The following is a 23488-nucleotide window of genomic DNA, read 5'->3' as shown; positions in this document are numbered from 1 at the left end:
ACGGCTGCGGGTCACGCGGGCCTAAGTAGCGCCTCTTACTCCGACATGGGACTTTAATGGCGGACGCCGCAGGCCGCGGACCTCCGCCAACCGACGCATTATTTATGTCCCACTTTGTGGTTTAACACGCACCGTAAAGCGCCCCGCGAACCCTCATACAGAGGCTGCAAAGTATGAATTTAAAGCCGTTCTGCTCGGGGAAGCTTTTCTCCGGAGCGCTGGAATATATGGGGAAGTCATGTCAGCCAATAAAGATGGTATTTCACAGGTCAGCCGCGTATAATTCAGGAAGTAACCTCGGTTCCCGAGCGGTTCCCAAGACTAACTGGCCCTTCTTCTCACGGGAATAATTTAGCTGGCTAATGCTATTTAGTGTCTCTGACCCATCATTTGGGGATCATGGCCTCTGCCGCTGGTTGCCCATCTTAAAACTGTACTTCCATTGTTTAGCTGAATGGGTAGTGCGATGCCTGCACTGCATTTCACGAGAAAGGTCCCTTCCGTTATACCAGGAGCCAGAGATTTGGTGGCCATAATTATCTGATCAGCAACAAATGGGAACGACATAGGCAATACGTAATGAGTACACTGCAAGCCTGAAGGTGTAGCTTCCCAGGTCCCAAGGATTCTTTTCGACTTAATCCCACGATTAGACCTGTCGAAAAATAGTACAAAGTGGTTGGTGTGGTCCATACACTATTATGCGACGTTTGGCGTATGATGTAAAATTATACTTTATGGAGTTTTTCCCGCCATGTTAATGACGTTATGCGCAAGCTTTTCGAATAGTAGCAGTGAAACAGCGATACACTAAACATAGAGTTACCATCCGTTCCGTTTTTTGCGGGATGTCCTCTATATTAAGGCAGTAATTTGTGTCCCGTTTTATTTGTCTTTGTCTCATGAAATTCGATGAACCCAAGATTTGGATAAAAGTTAACATTTAAGTTGGTGATACTCTCAACTTCCAAATCATAGTATTTTGTTTAATACTACTGTGCACTCTATAAATGAACATCTAAACGTCTGGGACTTAAGAAAATTGTCTCATTTGCAGTGTCTGCAGTGAAACAGCAGTCGAAACTTGTTCGACGTGAGTTGAAGATGTGCGAGCCTGACGAAAATTAAAGAATCAGATTCAAAAAATGAATGACTTACCAGATGTCTTGGGAGAAATCTTGTACTTGGGCAAAGTTTGTGGATGGTAATAAGTTTAAAGCAAGATGAGTATCATACAATGGAACTATATCAGCCTCTCATGGAGATGAATTAGATTTGAAGCATCGTGCTAGGAGTGAAGGTCACAAACTTAACATGCATTCACAAATTTCAGTCTAAAGAAACAGGGCACTTTTTTCACAAACTAAATGGCCTGAAAGTAATCCTAATTCTGCCGCAGAATTAGCCCGTTCTGTTACAAGTTGTCAAACATAATCTGAGATAAAACCATGGACTATTACAATAAGTTAATGGCTGATACATCTGACCATTCGAAAAATGATATTGTACTCTTGACAGCAGTGAAAGCAGCTAAATTTCACAAGAAATACTCTAGGGAACATTTATAAATTAATGGCTGTCAACTTGAAGAAGAAAGCAGACGTTTTAAGGCTACTTTTTTATTATTATTTTCTTACTTTGTTCTTATTAAGGATGTAAAACCTTCAACTCTGTTGTTGGGTATGTAAACTTTACATTCTGTGACATATTTTTGAGAATTCTGCAACATTTCCGAGCATGTCCTTTATTTTTGTGAAATGTTCCTGATTTGTAAGCTTGTGTACGTGATTCCATTGTTGGAAATGTGGCAACGTAAATTCAGATTTTTCCGTTAATAAGTTCTCACATGCCACCTTTTTGCAAGTTAATATAATCTTTTGGTATAGAAAGAAGTTAAAATGTTAACTATAATGCAAAAATACTTGAAAATTAAAATATGCAGTGGGGTTCCTGAATGCTCAAGTTTAGAGAGCCATGAATGGGTAACTAATAGGTGTTTATGTTGCAGAATCAAACCTGTTCAGTGGTATAGCAACAAACATACACTCCTGGAAATTGAAATAAGAACACCGTGAATTCATTGTCCCAGGAAGGGGAAAATTTATTGACACATTCCTGGGGTCAGATACATCACATGATCACACTGACAGAACCACAGGTACATTGACACAGGCAACAGAGCATGCACAATGTCGGCACTAGTACAGTGTATATCCACCTTTCGCAGCAATGCAGGCTGCTATTCTCCCATGGAGACGATCGTAGAGATGCTGGATATAGTCCTGTGGAACGGCTTGCCATGCCATTTCCACCTGGCGCCTCAGTTGGACCAGCGTTCGTGCTGGACGTGCAGACCGCGTGAGACGACGCTTCATCCAGTCCCAAACATGCTCAATGGGGGACAGATCCGGAGATCTTGCTGGCCAGGGTAGTTGACTTACACCTTCTAGAGCACGTTGGGTGGCACGGGATACATGCGGACGTGCATTGTCCTGTTGGAACAGCAAGTTCCCTTGCCGGTCTAGGAATGGTAGAACGATGGGTTCGATGACGGTTTGGATGTACCGTGCACTATTCAGTGTCCCCTCGACGATCACCAGAGGTGTACGGCCAGTGTAGGAGATCGCTCCCCACACCATGATGCCGGGTGTTGGCCCTGTGTGCCTCGGTCGTATGCAGTCCTGATTGTGGCGCTCACCTGCACGGCGCCAAACACGCATACGACCATCATTGGCACCAAGGCAGAAGCGACTCTCATCGCTGAAGACGACACGTCTCCATTCGTCCCTCCATTCACGCCTGTCGCGACACCACTGGAGGCGGGCTGCACGATGTTGGGGCGTGAGCGGAAGACGGCCTAACGGTGTGCGGAACCGTAGCCCAGCTTCATGGAGACGGTTGCGAATGGTCCTCGCTGATACCCCAGGAGCAACAGTGTCCCTAATTTGCTGGGAAGTGGCGGTGCGGTCCCCTACGGCACTGCGTAGGATCCTACGGTCTTGGCGTGCATCCGTGCGTCGCTGCGGTCCGGTCCCAGGTCGACGGGCACGTGCACCTTCCGCCGACCACTGGCGACAACATCGATGTACTGTGGAGACCTCACGCCCCACGTGTTGAGCAATTCGGCGGTACGTCCACCCGGCCTCCCGCATGCCCACTATACGCCCTCGCTCAAAGTCCGTCAGCTGCACATACGGTTCACGTCCACGCTGTCGCGGCATGCTACCAGTGTTAAAGACTGCGATGGAGCTCCGTATGCCACGGCAAACTGGCTGACACTGACGGCGGCGGTGCTCAAATGCTGCGCAGCTAGCGCCATTCGACGGCCAACACCGCGGTTCCTGGTGTGTCCGCTGTGGCGTGCGTGTGATCATTGCTTGTACAGCCCTCTCGCAGTGTCCGGAGCAAGTATGGTGGGTCTGACACACCGGTGTCAATGTGTTCTTTTTTCCATTTCCAGGAGTGTATTCAGTAATATGTTTATCTCTCCTGAATCTGCTGAGCTAAAGAGCGATAATATTATACCGTGACTCTGGTAATTATTGCGTTTGTTATCAGCCAGCTAACGTGGTAACAATGGCCAGCGTTAAGGTACAAATGAGAAGTACACTGATCGTTTCTCATTTTAAACACAGGGTGTCTCTGTTCTACTGCTCTGTTAGGTTATATTTACAGGAAAAATTCTCAGTATGAAAGCAATTATTTAACTGTAACTCAATTTTCAAAAGGTCTCTTATTAAAAAAGAGTAACAGGATACGTTGCTGAGTTATTCTACACTGGTTACGAATAGTGCCAAAAAGAAGTGAGTGATACATGTATCACCCTATTTTCCTTCGCTGTTTGTCAAAACAGCACATATTTTGTTTTTAATTCTACTAATAAATGGTCCTATTGGAGCCTCGACCGACATTTAACTTGAGGGAGTATACAGTGATTCTGAAGCGACCACGGGGAACTAGCTCTGTAATCACATACGTATGTACCGAACCCAACTAAAATCTGTAGTCATTGTATTCCAAACAAAGTCTCGCTGGAAGCTCATTTTGATATGTTCCACTCGCATGTCTCTCAAGCCAGAGCGCTACATGTCAGTGTATACGAGGTCTGAATAATACACAGACGTCTTTGCAGATCGGCTGGTGGTAAGTTGAAAGAGTTTCTTTGCATAGGTCTCTGACGAATGGTACATGACGCCCATCCACAATTCCTTTCTCTTCCTCTCCACCCCACCTTTCATCCCTAAAAGAGGGTGCTTCTTTCCTCTTGCAGTGACATTTTTCAGTGAACCATGGGTCTAGAAAATTCTTCAGTTCTCTCGTCACACGGATATAATTGGAATGCATTGCCACACGTGCTTCTTATAAGACTATTGGTAACAAGAACAGTTTTGATATCTCTCCCTTCTTAAGGAGTCAGTTTATGACTTCTTTAGAGTGGTGACTCATTTTAGGCCTTGCGTGTATGAAGTCCTGTCTGCTGTTTTTGGATCGTGCAGTAGGCAGTGTCACTACAGCACTGATGCAGCATGTTAATATTGCACTCTCTCTTAAGCAAACTTTTTTTATCACATTTTATGAACAAGAGCGTTAGAGTAACTCAAACTCAGCTATTACTTGTAAAGCATTATTTCTCAATGTTGACAGAAAGGGGACTGGCTGGAGCGAACGACTTAGACTTATTGTCTACACACCTACAATTTCTTGGAATCGTATTAAAGTGATATTATGTACTAGGACAAAATATACAAAATTTATCAAAAATTTTCTTTCATTTCCAAAGGTATTTGCTAAGGTAATTCACTTCCGACCACAGGCTCACGAGAATGAAGTATTCATGACGTACCTCAATATCTTCCAAACTGTCTGAGATATTGATACGAGATTTTGGCAAGTGATAGCATGCAAACAGGAGAGTAGTTTTCTATATGCTTAATATGCAGAACTTTCTTATCTACGGGCTTATAGCAGAAGCTATGGTTTTTATTTTTTTGTCAATCCAGTACTGTAACTTTTTAAGAGACTTCGATTGACATTGAAAAGTGAATTTGCTAATGTGAAAATAGGCAGGAAGTTTCTTCTGTTATTTTGCTGCAAACTGAAACAATGCCGTTTTCTGTAAGCTATTGATCACTCTGATCGCCAATAGCTTTTTTAACATGACGCTTTCAGAATTATATCACAATAGCTGCTACAAGGTGAATTTGTCCAAATTACACTGTGTTTTGGCGAAAGATACAAAATTAAATCTGTCAACAAGATAAATGTAGCCGTTACTCATAAATTATGATGCTCCTTCAGTTGAGAATAGGTTAAAAATTCAGACAAAAATAACTCGCCAATTCTCTTGCAATTTTGACAGATTCCGATAACCCATCGAATTCTAGTAGTGAACGACTGTAGTGGAACCGTACTAAAGAGTTTTCTCCATGTTATTTATCTGAGAAATTTGAAAATAATTCACAGCAAATAGTGTACCATGTTTTTGTTCCTATCACATTCAGAGTGAAGCGGTGGTCTTCTTCACCTTAATTGCCTTTGATGTACTAAAGATAGATTGTATGTATTTATAGTCTGTTTAACAAGCAGTTCATAATGTAGTGACCATCATGTTCTGCTAACCTTTTTATCCACAGGTACACAAGCACCAAAACTGATATTTCTAATAAAAAATGCTACATGTTTTCTGCAGAGTAAAACTGACCCAATAATAATCTTTCGTAACTCTGAAACTGTGATCACACTTGCAGGAGCTTGCCAACTGTCAATATTACTACTGAATCAAAAGGTGTTTGTAATGACAAGGTTCACTTCCTCATGCTGCGCAGGGATAAAAGCGTAAAGATGGTACGTTATTTGCTGTACTTTTTTAGGAGTCAAAAATGACTGAGGAGTAGAAAGAAAATCCTTTGGCAAGTTTCAGTCCCAGCTATTCATTATTCAAGATACACTGGGTTTCAGGATTCCCCCGAAACTGCAACAGAATTGACGATTTATCAGAAGTGTCATCAGGCACGAGTTTTGAGGAATACATACATTACCTAACTGTGACATTAAATTTCGTTTTTTTTTTTTGTCAAAACACGGTATAAATTGCATAACCTCGCCATGCAATAGCTATTGCAACAGAATCTTGAAACAGAGTGTTTTATGAAGGAAGCAATAGGCGACCTTACAGAAAACCTCATTGTAGCAGTTTGCTGTAACAGAAGAGAAGAAATTTCGCATGTATTTCCATACAAGCAAACGCTGTTTTCACTAGCTATCAATGACTTTTTAAAATTACAGTACTGGATTAAAAAAAAGACTGTACATCAACTTAGATACAAAGATTCCATATGTCAAACATATGCAAATTACTCTCCTCATTACGTACTATCTCGTTTTGATATCTCTAACGGTTATGGTGATAGGAGGTGTGTTATGAATATTTAATTCTCGCGCGTATGCAATCGGAAGTGAATGGGCTGTGTAAATTCCATTTCCTCTAGACTGGAGACGGACAGAGACCACCCCACAAGCCTAAAGAAAAATTAAATGTGTTAGCTAAATTTCGTTCACAGCAACGTATGGTGAAATATACCTCAAATATAAAAGCTCAGCGACCCGCATTTTTCACTGCAACCTTTTTGAAATCTACCGCAGCGTCTTATTTAAAAACGAAATATCACAATATGTATGGCCATTAGCAATATCGACACTTAACTATGAAGTTAACATATAAAGCTTTTGTTTTTAGTCATCCGTCTTCTGACTGTTTTGATGCGGACCACCACGAATTTCTTTCCTGTGTCAACCTCTTGCAACCTGCGTCCTCAATTATTTGCTGGATCCCTGATGCCTTAGCAGATGTCCTATCACCCTGTCCCTTTTCCTTGTCACTATTTTCTACAAATTCCTTTCCTCTTCGATTACGCACAGAGCCTCCTCATTCCTCACCTTATCAGTCCACCAAATTTCAACATTTGTATACAGCACCATATATGAAATGGTTCGATACCTTCTGTTCCGGTTTTCCCATAGTTCATGTTTCACTATCATACAATGCTGTGCTCCAGACGTGCATTCTCAGAAATTTCTTGCTGAAGTTGAGGCCTGTTTGATGCTAGTAGACTCCAGTGCTCGTATGCTTTTGATGTCCTCCATGCTACGTCGTCATTGGTTAGTTTGCTGCCTAGATAGTAGAATTCCGTAACTTGCTGTACTTCGTACCATCAACCCTCTACATCTACAACTACAACTACATGGATACTCTGCAAATCACATTTAAGTGCCTGGCAGAGGGTTCATCGAACCATTTTCACAATTCTCTATTACTTCAATCTCGTATAAAGCGCGGAAAGAACGAACACCTACATCTTTACGTGAGAGCTCTATTTCACTTATTTTATCATGGTGATAGTTTCTTCCTAAGTAGGTCGGCGTCAACAAAATATTTCCGCGTTCGGAGGAGAAAATTGTTGATTGGAATTTCGTGAGAAGATTCCTCCGCAACGGAAAACTCCTTTGTTTTAATGTTTTAATGATGTCCATTCCAAGTCCTGTATTATAGTGACACACTCTCCCCTATTTCGCGATAATACAAAAAGGGCTACCCTCATTTGAGCTTTTTCGATGTTCTCCGCCAACCCTATCTGGTAACGATCCCACATCCCGCTGCAGTATTGTAAAAGAGGACGGACCAGCGTAGTGTAGGCAGTCTCTTTAGTAGATCTGTTACATTTTCTAAGTGTCCTGCCAATAAACGCAGTCTTTGGTTAGGCAACCCCACAATATTTTCTACGTGTTCCTTCCAATTTAAGTTGTTCGTAATTGTAATTCCTAGGTATTTAGCTCAATTTGCGAGCTTTAGATTTAACTGATTTATCGTGTAACCGAAGTTTAACGGATTCCTTTTAGCACTTATGAGGACGATCTAACTTTTTTCGTTATTTAGGTTCAACTGCCAATTTTCGCTACATACCGATATCTTCTCTAACTGTTTTGCAATTTATTTTGATCTTCTGGTGACTTTACTAGTCGATAAACGACAGAGTCATCTGCGAACAACCTACGACGGCTAATCAGATTGACAACAAGATCGTTTATGTAGATAAGGAACAGCAAAGGGCCTATAACACTACCTTGTGGAACGCAAGAAATCACTTCTGTTTTACTCAATGATTTTCCGTCAGTTACTACGAACTGTGACCTTGCTGACAGGGAATCACGAATCCAGTCACATCACCGAGACTATATTCCATAAGCACGCAATCTCGCTACAAGCCGCTTGTGTGGTACGGTGTCAAAAGCCTTCCGGAAATCCATTTATACGGTATCAATTTTAAATCCTTTGTTACTACCACTCAACTCTTTGTGCGAGTAAGGAGCTAGTTGTGTTTTCACAATAATGATGTTTTCTAAATCCGTGTTAACTGTGTGTTAATAGGCCGTTTTCTAAGAGGTAATTCATAATGGCCGAACACAATATATGTTCCAAAATCTTGCTGCAAATCGACGTTAATGATATGGGTCTGTAATTAAGTGGATTGTGAGACGCCCTGCTAAACCGCAGGACAGGACAGGTAGTTTAAATTGTGGAAAGGGGCAAAAATAAGCGGCTGTCAGTTGCACTCGAACATGCAACTTTATTTATTTGACGTAACATTACAAGAGCCATGAAACTTTTTTAAATAAGAAACACAGCATTAATTTTTGGAACTTAATTGCCGGCTGAATGCACTATACAATCTCATGCATTAAGGGCAAGACCTCTTTAATTTAAAATCGGCTGAAAACCAATAACTTAAGACTTAAACCAAACTCAGAAATTAAAAGGAAGGTCAGCGTTGGCCGTAACATTGATGTTTTATTAATAGCAAAGTCGATTTTCAGTCACATAGTGATCATCTTCAGTGCTGTGGTGTACAAAGTAAACTCATAAACACTCGTATCTGGTTATCAGTAACCAAAGCTGAGAAGCTTTAGACCAAAAATTACAAAAATCCGATTTTCGTGTGCTCCCCAGGTCAGAGAAACCAGCCAGTGTAGTCACATGTGGAAGCACAATTTATTATTCCTGGTAAGTTTGATTCATAAATTAACAAACTGTCTGGGTTACGGTATGGGGCACGGTATATGATGCATCAAGTCTGACTCAGTACACTGAAACGTTCCGGCATCTTAATAATAACCCTGATCAGCCCGTGACACTCAGGCGTGAGATATGGTCAAATTTAACCGCTGCCAGCTCCCTCGTTTAACTCTGATCGAGGCGGGTGCACCAGAAAATGTTTTCAACAAAGTGAGTACAAATGTTCCTTTTTTGAAAAATCTGTTAGATCGAAATTAATGTATTTTTGCACAAAGTTTGATATACCATTATTACAGATATCTGTGGACAGAATAGTGATATCTTCTTTTTCAAGATTTTAACAGCTCTCCAAATTTCTGCGAAAAAAGTACCATATCTTAGGGATTTGTCTTACATAAATGACTTACTACAGTAGTAAATGAAAATTCCTTCTAAATAATGTTTCAATATAGTATTGGCTAAGTGCATGCCAAATTTATGTACTATAACGCCAGTCGTTTGCGAGGACAAAGGTACATGAAGTTGCGAAAATTTAAGTTACGCAAAACCTGAATCGAAGATTTGATTGTGTTTGTATTACGCCTTACCTTATCTGGGTGAATTAGTGCAAGCCATATGTATTCTCTTTTTCATCCTCAACTAATCTTTTCCTACTTGTTCTCTTAGGTTAGCCTGATTTTCAAATTATTAACAACAATGTTAGCTGCGCCAATTTTCCTGTCGTCGATTACTTTCCATATCGACAGCGTGAAAACACCTCTATCAAATGCTAGCCACTGTAGAGTCTGCCAAGATTAGCACAGTTAAAAACTAAACAAGCATTATACGCTGCAACTTCATCAGCAGTTGCGGAAACAAATGTTATCTGAGGGTATGGTTTCCATATCAGAGTTTTAACTTTCAGTAGGATTTTTAATTTTTCCATTCACATACTTAAGTAGAAGTTCTGGATCTGCTAAACATCGAACTACGTGTATTTCGCATACTGTGACTGTGACTGGAAGAAAACGGCAGAGAAATAAATAATATGAGGAAATACATAGAAACTAGGGGCGTGACCACGTGCACGCTTTTGTTCAAAATGGCTCTGAGCACTATGGGACTTACCTGCTCTTGTCATCAGTCCCCTAGAACTTAGAACTACTTAAACCTAACTAACCTAAGGACATCACAAACATCCATGCCTGAGGCAGGATTCGAACCTGCGACCGGAGCGGTCGCGCGGTTCCAGATTGTAGCGCACGCTTTTGTTAATTATTAAATTTATTATACGTAGGAGTGGACTTGGAACATAATATTCCGGAATTGAAATTTCAGGACGTGAAGTAAATGAAGACGGGATAATTTTTTTTTTTTTCAATTTTGCTCGTTTGCGCTTACGTTCCCACCTTAACTCTGTTCGAAGCTGTTGCACCAGAATTATGCGTCGAAAACAGGGTGAAATGCTCGCTTTACCGCGGCTAACTTAAAGTCGAGTTTGTTGCACTCGGCCATTCCATTCGATGAACACTCGGGCACCGTAACGGAGATCTACGGATTTCGCTAAATCAATCTATCTTAATCACATAGAAAATGTTTTGGGACTTTTTGGAACTGAGGATGGAACGTAAGCAATCTACCGGGTGATCAAAAAGTCAGCATAAATTTGAAAATTTAATAAACCACGGAATAATGTAGATAGAGAGGTAAAAATTGACGCACATGCTTAGAATGACATGGGGTTTTATTAGAACAACAAAAAAACCAAAGTGTTGCTAGACGCGTGAAAGATCTCTTGCGCGCGTCGTTTGGTGATGATCGTGTGCTCAGCCGCCACTTTCATCATGCTTGGCCTCCCAGGTCCCCAGACCCCAGTCCATGCGATGATTGACTTTGGGGTCACCTGAAGTCGCAAGTGTATCGTGGTCGACCGACATCGCTAGGGATGCTGAATGACAACATCCGACGCCAATGCCTCACCATAACTCCGGACATGCTTTACAGTGCTGTTCACAACATTATTCCTCGACTACAGCTATTGTACAGCAAAAGGTTTCCTGTACGTGAATAATTTAATTTATGAACACGTTTACGCATTCCTGCTGTGTAATAGAACTGTTTCATTTTTCCTTCTAAGTTTTATTGCAATGGAATTTTTGGAAACAGTTCGTCTTTGGAACGAAGCACAATACTAGATTGCATTTTGGATACATGACTGTAGAAAATCCAGATAGACAATAACGACAACGACCTTCGAGACCGTATACAGGCCAGTGCTCCGTATTATCATATCGGACATCTTGTGTAACAGTCGGAGCTGTTGGCTTCCTTCTCTTCTTTTGTGGTGGTGTTATGTCTATTGAGGGCCTTCCTACAGTACTTTCCTTTTCCCTGAAAACATCAAACCCTTGGCAATATCTGCCCTTAATGACTTCAGTGAGGTCTTCTTGTCCAGAGATTCTCTTCGAAATACCAGCCAGGCATGTAGCATAAATCCAAACAATCTCATGTATCAACACCTAGTTTCCATTGGTACTCTGTAGAGCTCTATCAGCATACCAGCAAGATTAACTCCTCCCAGATGCTTGTTGTTCTGACGTGCAATACTGGGACATCAATTCTTCTTTTTTCATTGCTGTCCCATCATTTTACTGTTGAGAGTGGTTGGACACCACAAAATGAGCTTGCAAGTGTCACGATTTTATTATTTTGAATATCCGCCGTAAGCATAATATACTAATGGCACATGTCCTAACTATGGGCAATGTTGCTCACAGGCAACATGAAAGTTCTATACTATTTACGCAATTCAAAACAATATCAGATTGAAATATTTCTGCTGTAAACTCACCTCTGGGGTTTTTCTTAAAGAAAATCTGGTAAGATTACTGCCAATTTATTGAAATCCACTCTTTCAGAACCAAAATAAGACACCCCTGTTGCTCACACGAGGAGATCTCTGTAACACCACTGCACGAACTGCCATCTGGTGTGGAAAACCTTGAACTATTACAACATCTGGCAATCGCAGTGCGTAAAGGAACGTTGCCTGGAGGCAACAATGCCAGTAAAAGGCACTAGGGAGTGTTTGTTGTCCCATAAGGCCAACGTAAATTTGATGTTGCTTGAGAGCAACACTGCCAAATAAAGGGTTAAAGAGCCGTGCGTTGCCAGTTGAAGATGACGTACCTGAATGTGCTAGGGAACAGTGTTTGTATTTATTTTTTACGAGAGGAGCAGCAGTGAGGGTGTGGTTTGGCGGGCAGTGTGGGGAGCCGGGCGGCCCGCACGGCCGCTTCCTGGCCGGGCCGGGACCCGCTGGCCTTGGAGTTCCAGAGCCGCTGCCGCCGCCGCCCTTGACCGCGTGATACACTGCGACTGCGGCCGCGGCGCTCCCCTCTGCTCCCCCCCCCCCCCCCCCCTCCTGCACTGTCCTGTCGCACGGCCGGTGCCACACTCCGCCGTCTCTCCCAGCACACCACTCTCTTTTTTCCAATAGCCCGGGAGGCAGCTGCTCTGGCATTTAATACATTATTAAGATTGTTGCCGACTAAAGTGGTGGGCCTTAATATAGCGCCCCCGGTGCTATATTACAAAAAGACTTAGAAAACGGTATTTATAAAGAAGAGACATTTAAAATTTGAATAATAAGTGGACACTAGCCCCTCAGGCGAACATACATTTTTCTCTATATTATAATAATTTCTCTGTGTAAGTTTCGAGAGCAAAGAAATATAACAAAATAATCTAAAGAGACGACAAGATACCTCTTTTGTTAATTTTTTAGTCGTCTTCACTTCTTCTCTTGTCTTGGTTGCGTGTAGACGGACATCTTGCGAGTGCTGGCAAATGTAAGCATATTTGTACCAATTAAGCAGATAATATATTGATTCAATATTATTGTGCACTTTTAATTTGTAAGAGGTGATCCCGATTTCATGTCCGCCTTCCTTGAATTAACCGGCATTCAAGTAATTTGCAGTTCAACAATCGCAGCGGCCATCAGAATGAAATATCATTTTTATTAAGGCCCACCATGTAAGTCGGCAACAATCAAAATAATAATAATATATTAAATTACGACGGCCGACGGATGCGAGATTGGCGCCCAGCGTGGGGCGGCTGTGGAGAAAAATGAATATTATGTCAATAGCGGGCGAGTTTTTCGCTTCCGCTAAATTTTTATAAGTTAATATCGCCGCGTAGTGGCGTCGTTGGCTGCATCGGCCGTTGCGATTGTTGAACTGTAATTACTTGAATGCTGGTTAATTCAAGGAAGACGGACATGAAATCGGGTTGCGTCCCTTACTTGTTCTGTATTTCCCCACATTAACTATTTCTTCGCCGTTTTCTTCCAGTTTTATGCCGTCAGAGCGTGGGGAATATTTCGATGTTTAGCAGATCCAGAACTTGTACTACAGTGTTTGCATGGAAAAATTCAAAATCGTAGTGAAAGTTACAAGACTGATATGAAAACCATGCCCTAAGACAACATTTGTTTCCACAACTAGTGATGACGCTGCAGCCTGTGGTGCTTGTTTAGTTTTTAATTGTGGTCGTCTCGGCAGTCTACGGACTTTACAGTGGCTAGGAGTTGATACAGGAGCTTTCATACAGTCAATATGGCAGGAAATGGATGAAAGGGAATTGATGCAGCTGATATTGTTGTCACTAATTTGAAAATTTGGGAGACAACGAATGAAAGATTGCTTGAGGATGAAGAGGAGAATGCATACGGTTTCCACTAATTCATTCAGATAAGGTAAGGTGTAATACAAACACTGTCATTTCTTTGATTCAGGTTTCCCGAAACTGACATTTTCTCCACTTCATGTATGTTTTTCCTCACAAACGGCTGACAGTATAGTAGTTAAATTTGGCATGCAATTAGTCAATACAATAGTGAAACATACTGTGTGAAGGAATTTTTATTTACTACAATGTTAAGGCATTTATGTAAGAGAAATCCCTACGATTTGGTATATTTTTCTCACAGATATTTGTAGACCTGTACAAATCTAGCAAGAGACGATATAACTATTCTGTTCCACAGATGTTTGTAAGAGTGATATATTAATATTTGTACAAAAATACAGCGATCTGACAGAGTTTTCAGAAAAGGAACATTTGTACACACGTTGTTGAAAAAAGTTTAATTGTTTATAATTAAAAACATATAGCTTCAATTAGCAGGAAAAAGTATTTGTGTATCCATATAACATTTCTCAACAATTGTGCCAAATTTGGTTAAATTACCTTGAAAGCTTTGGACATTATAATTTTTTTTCAAAGTATGCGATTTCACATATGTCCCCCTTAAAGTTCAAATTAAAAAAGAAAAACTACTTTTCTCCCCCTTACTATAACATAATTTGTTCCTCGGGCCTGTATGACCTGGGTGCTCAAAAATTCACAGAATGTACCCGTATCATAGTCAGGTTTTATTTCTACATGCGTGACGTAAATGCATAACAATTTTTCATGACAAAGTAAAAATATGATTCCTTATTGTTGAAATGTGTGAAGATTACGCAACAATGCAAGTAGCTGATTGCGTTCAAATTATTGTAGCATATTATCGCTAAGAGTTACATTTAATGAACCGTTGTGTGCAGACGCAGTTCATGTATCTATCGCAGTAATTTCTGTGTGGCTGTCATGGCAAAACGAATTCTTTCCTGGGGCTATTGGAAGCATTAGTAAATTCATCTAACAGCGACAAGAATATTTCTGAAGAAGAAAATCACACCAGGGATGACAGCACTCAACCTTCATTTGAAGCCGGCCGCTGTGGCCAAGCGGTTCTAGGCGCTTCAGTCCGGAACCGCGCTGCTGCTACGGTCGCAGGTTCGAAAACTGTCTCGGGCATGGATGTGTGTGATGTTCTTAGGTTAGTTAGGTTTAAGTACTTCCAAGTCTAGGGGACTGATGACCTCAGATGTTAAGTCCCATAGTGCTTAGAGTCATTTGAACCATTGAACCTTCATTTTATTCAGGACACGTTTCCGATATTGGCACCTCAAACAGTAATGTGCAACCTTTTCAACTGACTCAGTCTAAAGATTAAAAAATCACGTGGAGCTAAGAGCCTCTTCCGTACAACTGGAAAAGTGCATACAGTATACAGCTTACACCTGATCTGAGAAGATACGCTATCGCCAGAGTAGGTGATGTAAAATCAAGTTTCGAAGCTGTAAGGAGATAATACTCGGAGTATTGTGGTGGAAACGACTAATACTGAGGGAGGAACAGTACACGGGGATAGCTGAGAAGCATTAGATGAGATTCCGCTTGAAGCCTATATTGGCTTGTTATTACTGGTTGGTGGATATAAATCATATGGTGAATCAACAAAGAGTCTGTGGGATCTGTAGGCAGGTAGAGCCGTCTTTACTTAATGTCGTTGCAACGCCTCTGTTGTATCTCACATGTGTGGCGTTTCGATGACAAGTCTGATCGAAGAGCACGAGCGTAAATGACAAGTTCGCACCTGTAAGAGGTTTCTAGGATAAGTGCGTGGAAATACTTTCAAAACTATATAATCCTCGGCCAGCCCGGCTAGCCGCACGGTCTGATGCGCTGCTTCCGGAGCGGGAAGGCGTGCCGGTCCCCGGCACATATCCTCCCGGCGGATTAGTGTCGAGGTCCGGTGTGCCGGCCATCCTGTGGATGGTTTCTAAGGCGGTTTTACATCTACCTTGGCGAATGCGGGCTGGTTCCTCTTATTCTGTCTCAGTTACACTATAGCGGCGATTGCTGCGCAAATAGTCTATACGTACGCGTACACCATAATTACTCTACCACACAAGCATTTGGGGTTACATTCGCCTGGTATGAGACGTTCCCACGGGTGATGATGGTGGTGGGGGCACAAATTTTCGTGTTCGTCATCCCTTTGTACGATGTTCAAAGGAGTACTTCATCGTAATTCGGAATAACGCAGCCACTGCAATGTCGTACTGTATGACTGTTGACAAAAGATCACTGTTTCAAATATAGGAAGAGTTTGGTGAGGTTGATAAAACATGTAACATTATGTGGGAAACACTAATTAACACAAAATGTAATATTACATTTTTAGCAGGGATTCTTAAGCTGTAAGGGCGAACAGGTGTTAAACAAGGAGATCCCGCTTTTGTTCAACTGGGCCCCCGAAAAGATGGTCCAAGAATGGGAGGAACAACTCAGACAGTGTTGAGTAAATGACTGGGCTTAACTGTGTTATAAAAACAAAACTCTTATTGCCCAGAGACGTAGAAATGACAATAAGAAAAATCAGCTTTTTGAAAAGAATTGCAGAAAGAAACAGATCTTCAGATACCTTACCAAAACACAGAATATTTGTCAAATTTAAAATATGCTCCACATTTCAGGAACACAGTGTATGAAAAAAGTTAGAGTCGATAAATACAAACATCTGGGTGAGGGAATACAGAAGATTTCAGTGCAACGAAGATCAAAATGGCGTTTCAGTTGACTAAAGACGTCTCCAATTAGAGGTCTGTCTCCTCCAGAGTTAAGTTTTTACCTCTGTATTCAACAGAATAAAAATCTATAGTGAAGGCAGCATCTGTTCCCGAAATAACAGATACCATTTATGACCGTGCAGCTTCTCTAGAATGAAATGATAAATAAATGGACACCCTAGCTGCAAACAGACGCTGATATACATCGTTAGAGACATGTTGAAAATGGGTGCCCCGATATGGACTCTAATCCGCGCTTTTTTGTTTTTGTTTTTTGTTCGTTATTGATCGTTCTGGTAGGTCGTTGCGGAGGTCACATAACATCCGTTAAAGTTGATCCTTTCCTTCAGTTTTTTATTACAGAGGCGAACCAGCTCTGACCGAACACTTCCATGCCACTACATTCAACATGTCAACTTAAAGCTCAACCAAAATAAAAAATTTAAAAGACAAATCCTTATCTTAAAACAGTTCCTCAATTAGGCCGAAGGTCCAAAGAATCTGACACTTTAATAGCAAAGAACTTAAATTCAAAATCGGCTGATGGCCCAACACTTAAGACCCACTAACATTAATTTTAAAAATGCCAAATGGTTTACGTTGAACAGTTCTTAAATTAGACTGAAGGCCCAAACGATCTGGCGCCTCAAGGGCAAAACAACGCTAATCTAGAAGCCATATACGTACAGACAACAAGAACAAACAAGAAAAGGCAGTACATCCTACGGGTTCGGAGGGTTGGCCTGGAATTCAAAAGCTCGCTAAGGTGAGACACTCAGTCGGACCAACCATTCAGGATCCGACGACAATCCAACCGACAGACAGTCAATGGACACACCAACAAGATAACCTCCACTTCACCCAACCAGCACACAACAGGGAGTTCAATGAAACAACGTAGAATGTATTGGCGCCCACAACCAATTATACATTGAGTGGTCAAACTACACACCGTGCTGGACAGCGACAACACGATGAGGAAAATACACTGCCTGAATTTACGTCAACGGCCTGGGCAGGTAACCGGAACGTTAACGGCCACAAGGCAGAAGATCCCGCAGGTGCACTTCAATTCAAATAAGCAAGTACAGTTAAACTCCACAGGAGGGTGGCTAACATTTTCCAACTTGAAAACACATATTGTTGCTCTCGGAAATATCACAACAGCCGACAACAAACTCCAAACGACGCAATGTGAACGGTCGTGACTTGCTGGTAGATTAAGTCAAAATTCAACTTTCATGTCCAGGATCGGTGAGCCACGAACCTCGTAGCAATGGGAACAGCACCACACACCCTGACACCGCATAGACGCCGCCAGCGGGCCGGGCCAAACAACGCGCCTTGGAGATTTCCTCGCTCCTCCACGCCAACCGACCAACTAATCGCACACCGCACAGCCGGAACTATAAGCGCTAGGCCAATGATAGTACAAGGTGCGAATATCGATACACACCGTTGCTGCCAATCGCGGAGAGAGAGAGGATAACAGCATAATCGTGATAACTACGGGAGACTAAACACAGAGTGGCAACCAAGGTTTAATCCAACGCTTAACATGAGCCAGCCACGGCTCAGGGATCAAAGGCGTGATAATCGCAGCTTAACATGAGCCAGCCATGGCTCAGATCAAAGGCGTGATAATCGCAGCTTAACATGAGCCAGCCACGGCTCAGGGATCAAAGGCGTGATAATCGCATGGTCAGGAGTAGAGTGCGGATTCTCGGATGTCTCACACTTGGGTAATGAATGCGGCTGGCCTCCCAGATCGACCGACGTCTTGTGTCGAATCGCGACCACCATGGTACTGGCGCACCATTCCACAACAGCGGTTTTCGAGAGACATGCTGCATCATACGCATTTTTCATTCTCCGATGGATGTCTGCCTGTCTTTGTTCTTCAGCAGACAAGAAAGTAATAGCAGCGCGTTGGTCCTGTCTGGACGCATTTGGTAATAACGTCACCCTAGCTCACGATTCAGCATTTATTGCACGCACCCGGAAACACAGGAGTGCCGCACTAATTCCTTGCCTACGAGTCGTTATTTGTATACCCGCATCGGAGACCGCTGCTTTGCATATACACTGCTGGAACACTCTGAAACGAGTATTTTTTGATCGGCTTTCATTTGAAAATAGATCGCAAGGTCGTAGTTCATAACATTATGCGTCTTCTGTAACAAACGGCAACTCCTAGGTTTTTGGAATATTTCAATCATTAGGCAGATATGCGAATTTATATACACTCTAAGGAAAAAAGACGCACCATGAAGGAATTACCCAAATGGGACGGAAATCAGTAGATATGATGTATACTTACAGACAAACAAATGATTAAAATTTGAGAAAAACTGGATGATTTATTGAAGAGAAATAGCTTCGCAAATCAAGAAAGTCAATGACGCACTGGTCTACCTCTGGCTTTAAAGAAAACAATTATTCGGTTTGTCATTGGTTGATAGAATTATCGGATGTCCTCCTGAGGGATACTGTGGCAATTTCTGACCAGTTGGCGTGTGAGATCGTCAAACTTCAGAGCTGCCCGTAACTCTATTAACGTTCTCAATTGGGGAGAGCGCCGGCGACATCGCAGCCAAGCTTCAAAACAAACAGTAGAAACTCTCCCCACGAGCGGGCATGCGTCATCTTGCTGAAATGTAAGCCCAGAATGGCTTGCCATGTAGAATATCGTCGACGAACCAGTTTGTTGCAAGGGTGCCGAGCATGACAACCATACGGGTCCTTCTTTGAAAATAAAAGACACCGCAGTCCATAACTCCTGGTTGTCGGGCCGTATGGCGGCAACAGTCGGGTCATATTCTACCTGTCTGGGACGCCTCCAGACGCGTCTTCACTGGTTAAAGGGCTCAGTTCGAAGCGGGACTAATCACTGAAGACAATTATACTCCAGTCAGACTGCAGGCCATAGATCTATTTGGAGACGCATCGGACAGCGGTCAGATACCGACCTGACAATCGGCCGCCACACGGCCCGGTAATTAGGAGTGATGATCTGGGATGCCATTTATTTTCAAAGCTGCTCCACTTTGGTTGTCATCACCGGCACCCTCACGGTACAGCGGTACGTCGACGATGTTCTACGCCCCGTTTTGTTACCCTTCACGCCAAGCTACCGTAGGCTTACTTTTCGGACACGGCGAGAGTTACTACTGCTTGTCTCCACGCTTTACAAACCTTACCTTGACCAGCAATGTCGCCGGATCTCGCCCCAACTGAGAACGTTTGGAGCGTTAGGGGTGGGGCTCTCCAAACAACTCTGGATTCTGACCATCTAACGCGCCAGTTAGACGGAAATTGGCACAATATCCCTTAAGAGCACATCTAACAACTCTATCAACCAGTGCCAGGCCGAATAACTGTTTGCTTACAAGCAAGAGGTGGACCAATTCGTTATTGACTTGCTCGATTTGTGAAGCTCTTTCTCTTAAATAGATCATCCAATTTTTTCTAACTGTAATAATCTGTTTGTCAGTACATGTACTTCACACGTACCGACTTCCGACCTCTTATCCATTCAGATACTTTCTTCATGGTGCGTCGTTTTTTTTTTTTTTTATCTTAGAGTATATTTCCGAAGTAAATTTTCCGCTTCATATATTTTCACTGCGGTTTGCTTTCACTTGTGTAGTAACTCAACAGCAGGTGCAGTTTACTAAGTGCTATAGCGAATGACAAATCTACTGCACTTTCTATGGGCTTCCAACTACCACTGCCCGCATGGAGCAAGTGACCCGTGATACATTTTTTTTTTTTTTTTTTTTGTGACTCTAGACTCGCAGTGATTGTATGACTAATGTAAAAACAGCTATCACGCCCGGTCATACCGCGTGCGTTACGTGACTTATCGACCGCTGGCTTTATATTTTGAACACGAGTAATGAAATTGAACAGTACCGAAGAACTTTCAAATACAGTATTGGGAGACAGATAATGTTTTTCAACATAACAAATGACTTTTATGGTTTAACGATCGCTTCATTAGATGCAACGCTCTTACGAAATACATCTCGTGTGAACTGCACGTATTAAGGGCACCATAAATGATTCCACAGAATCCGTACCCTACTGGATGTCTTGACTACTGTACCAAACCGAGATTATAGCTTTCATTTACCACACCCCGCATCATGTTATCAGACTTCTTCGTCGATCATAGAGAATATCACAAGGGGATCCATACAATTGTAATCACTTTAGTCAAGACACCAAGATAAATGCACAACAGTTGTGTTTTTCAAGTAGGACTACATAGTTTTTCGGCTCCAGTATAGCAGCTCATTATAAGTAAAGTGTACTAATATAAATTGAAAGTTGTCTGTCACGTTCTCAAGCTCTACTACTAAATTATTACGCGTATTATTAACTCGCAAGTCCAATGCAAAGACGCATTGCTGTACCTAGCTATCGATTTCTGCAAGCATAGTTGTCATTGTGACGTTACGGGATACATTGAGTTCCGGTTCCAGAGGACACTTAGATTCATGGGAGCCTCATTGGAAACTGCGGCAGCGTGTTTTCTTTCAAAGTTCGGATGTGTTAAAGCTTTCAGTGATACGTATTACACACATCATAAAAAGTTTTGCATCACCTCGGTTCTGAGAGTTCCGGAACCTGTAGAGAAAATTGGAATTGAGGTCAACACAAACATCATTTTCGCCTTTTTTATTGCTCATGAAAACCACACATTGCATGTTGTACCACCACACAGCGAGAGTTTCAGAGGTGGTGGTGCAGATTGCTGTACACATCGGTACCTCTAATACACAATAGCACGTCCTCTTGCATTAATGCATGCCTGTATTCGTCGTGTCATACTATCCACAAGTTCATCAAGGCACTGTTGGTCCAGATTGTCCCACTCTTCAACGGCGTAGATCCCTTAGAGTGGTTGGTGAGTCACGTCGTCCATAAACAGCCCTTTTCAATCTATCCCAGGCGTGTTCGATAGGGTTCATGTGTGGAGAACATGCTGGCCACTCTAGTCAAGCGATGTCGTTAACCTGAAGGAAGCCATTCACAAGATGTGGACGATGGGGCGCGAATTGTCGTCCATGAAGACGAATGCCTCGTCAATATGCTGCCGATATGGTTGCACTATCGGTGGGAGGATGGCATCCACGTATCGTACAGCCGTTAAGGCGCGTTTCATGACCACCTGGCTGCACTCACTGGACAGTTTGTTTGAGGCGTTCAGTCTGACCTGGTTGTCTCCAAACACCTCCGACGATTGCCTGGTTGAAGGCATGTGCGACACTCATCCGTAAAGAGAACGTGACGCCAATCCTGAGCGATCCATTCGGCATGTTGTTGGGCCATCTGTACCGCGCTGCATGGTGTCGTGGTTGCAAAGATGGTCCTCACCACGGACGTCGGGAGTGAAGTTACACATCATGCAGCCTATATGCATAGTTTGACTCCTAATACAACGTCCTGTGACTGCACGAAAGCATTATTCAACATGGTGGCGTTGCTGTCAGGGTTCCTCCGAGCCATAATCCGTAGGTAGCGGTCATCCACTGCAGTAGTAGCCCTTGGGCGGCCTGAGCGAGGCATGTCATCGACGGTTCCTGTCTCTCCTCCATGTCCGAACAACATTGCTTTGGTTCACTCAGAGACGCCTAGACACTCTCCTTGCTGAGAGCCTTCCTGACACAAAGTAACAATGCGGACGCGATGTAACTGCGATATTGACCTCCTAGCATGGTTTAACTACAGATAACAAGAGCCGTGCACTTCCTTCCTGGTGGAATGACTGAAACAGATCGGCTGTCGGACCGCCTCCGTCTAATAGGCACTGCTCGTGGATGGTTGTTTACGTCTTTGGACATGTTTAGTGACATCTCTCAACAGCCAAAGGGACTGTGTCTGTGATACAATATCCACAGTCAACGTCTATCTTCAGGAGTTCTGGGAACCGGGGTGATGCAAAACTTTTTTGATGTGTGTATAAAGGGAAATGATCTGTCTAACTGAATGACTCATCATTGACTGGGCCCAACCGCTAAGAACATAAATGTGAAATTTGAAGAGGTTGTTGATCTTATACTGTAAGAAACGCTTAAGAAGCGATTTTCCGAAATTGCACGCCTTAGATTGTGAAACAGGGAATAAATGAATTTTTTGGAAAATATGTCGCTGATAAGGTAATTTTGAAGTTAGAACTACGAAAATAAGTATTTGCTTTCCCGGTCAGAAATAAGGAAATACATATTTCAATATTTATGGGTATTCAACCACTAAGGGGCTGAAATAGTGGATAAAAGCTTTTTTTAAGTAATTAATTGTTAAAGAACTACTAAAGTGTTTGCAAAGCTACATCTATGAAAATTGGTATTAGATTAAGTTTTCAGTAGGCCTAATGTAGAGTTATAAAATTATTTTTGTTGTAATTCTAGGCAAACGGTAACGAAGCAGCGGGCACTAAGTTAATTGATTCTACGTAGAAAATTGTTTACAATGTTATCGCGTATTGCGTGTATAAACATATAGAAATTAAATGATAGATTAAAAAATAGTAATTGTAACTTATAGATCTCAAAAGGTTACGATCCACACTATATTTATTAATATACATTACGGAGTTATATGCACTAATGAGCCAAAGTATTAGGACAACCGGCTTAATAGAATTTATTCTCCTTTGTAACACAATATGGCAGTTATTCTTCTTGGTACGCCTTCGACAAGGCCTTGATAGGTTTTCTGGGGGTATGTGGCGCTAGATTTCTATGCACAGGTCACGCAACTGCCGTAAATTACGGACCGGTGGTTTGTGAGAGTTGAGATAGCGCCCGATAGCACCACAAATTTATTCCACCGGTTATGATCAGGTGAATTTGTTGGCACAGACATCAATGTGAGTACACTGTCGTGTTGCTCAAACGACTGTAACACGATTCTGGCCTTGCAACATAGACAATTATCCTGGTGGGAGATGTTGCTGCTATCGGGG

The 23488-nt window shown here is 42.3% G+C and overlaps 1 protein-coding gene across 5 annotated transcripts in view; it reads left to right on the top strand.

Annotated features, from left to right (window-relative positions):
• The window catches only part of LOC126342775 (leucine zipper putative tumor suppressor 2-like), a 1028822-nt gene that overhangs the window by 438203 nt on the left and 567131 nt on the right, over positions 1-23488 (top strand). The gene's annotated exons all lie outside the window — the stretch shown is intronic.

The sequence above is a fragment of the Schistocerca gregaria genome, chromosome 1, assembly GCF_023897955.1.
Source record: "Schistocerca gregaria isolate iqSchGreg1 chromosome 1, iqSchGreg1.2, whole genome shotgun sequence".
Lineage (NCBI taxonomy): Eukaryota > Metazoa > Arthropoda > Insecta > Orthoptera > Acrididae > Schistocerca > Schistocerca gregaria.
This window is presented reverse-complemented; position numbering and strand designations above follow the sequence as displayed.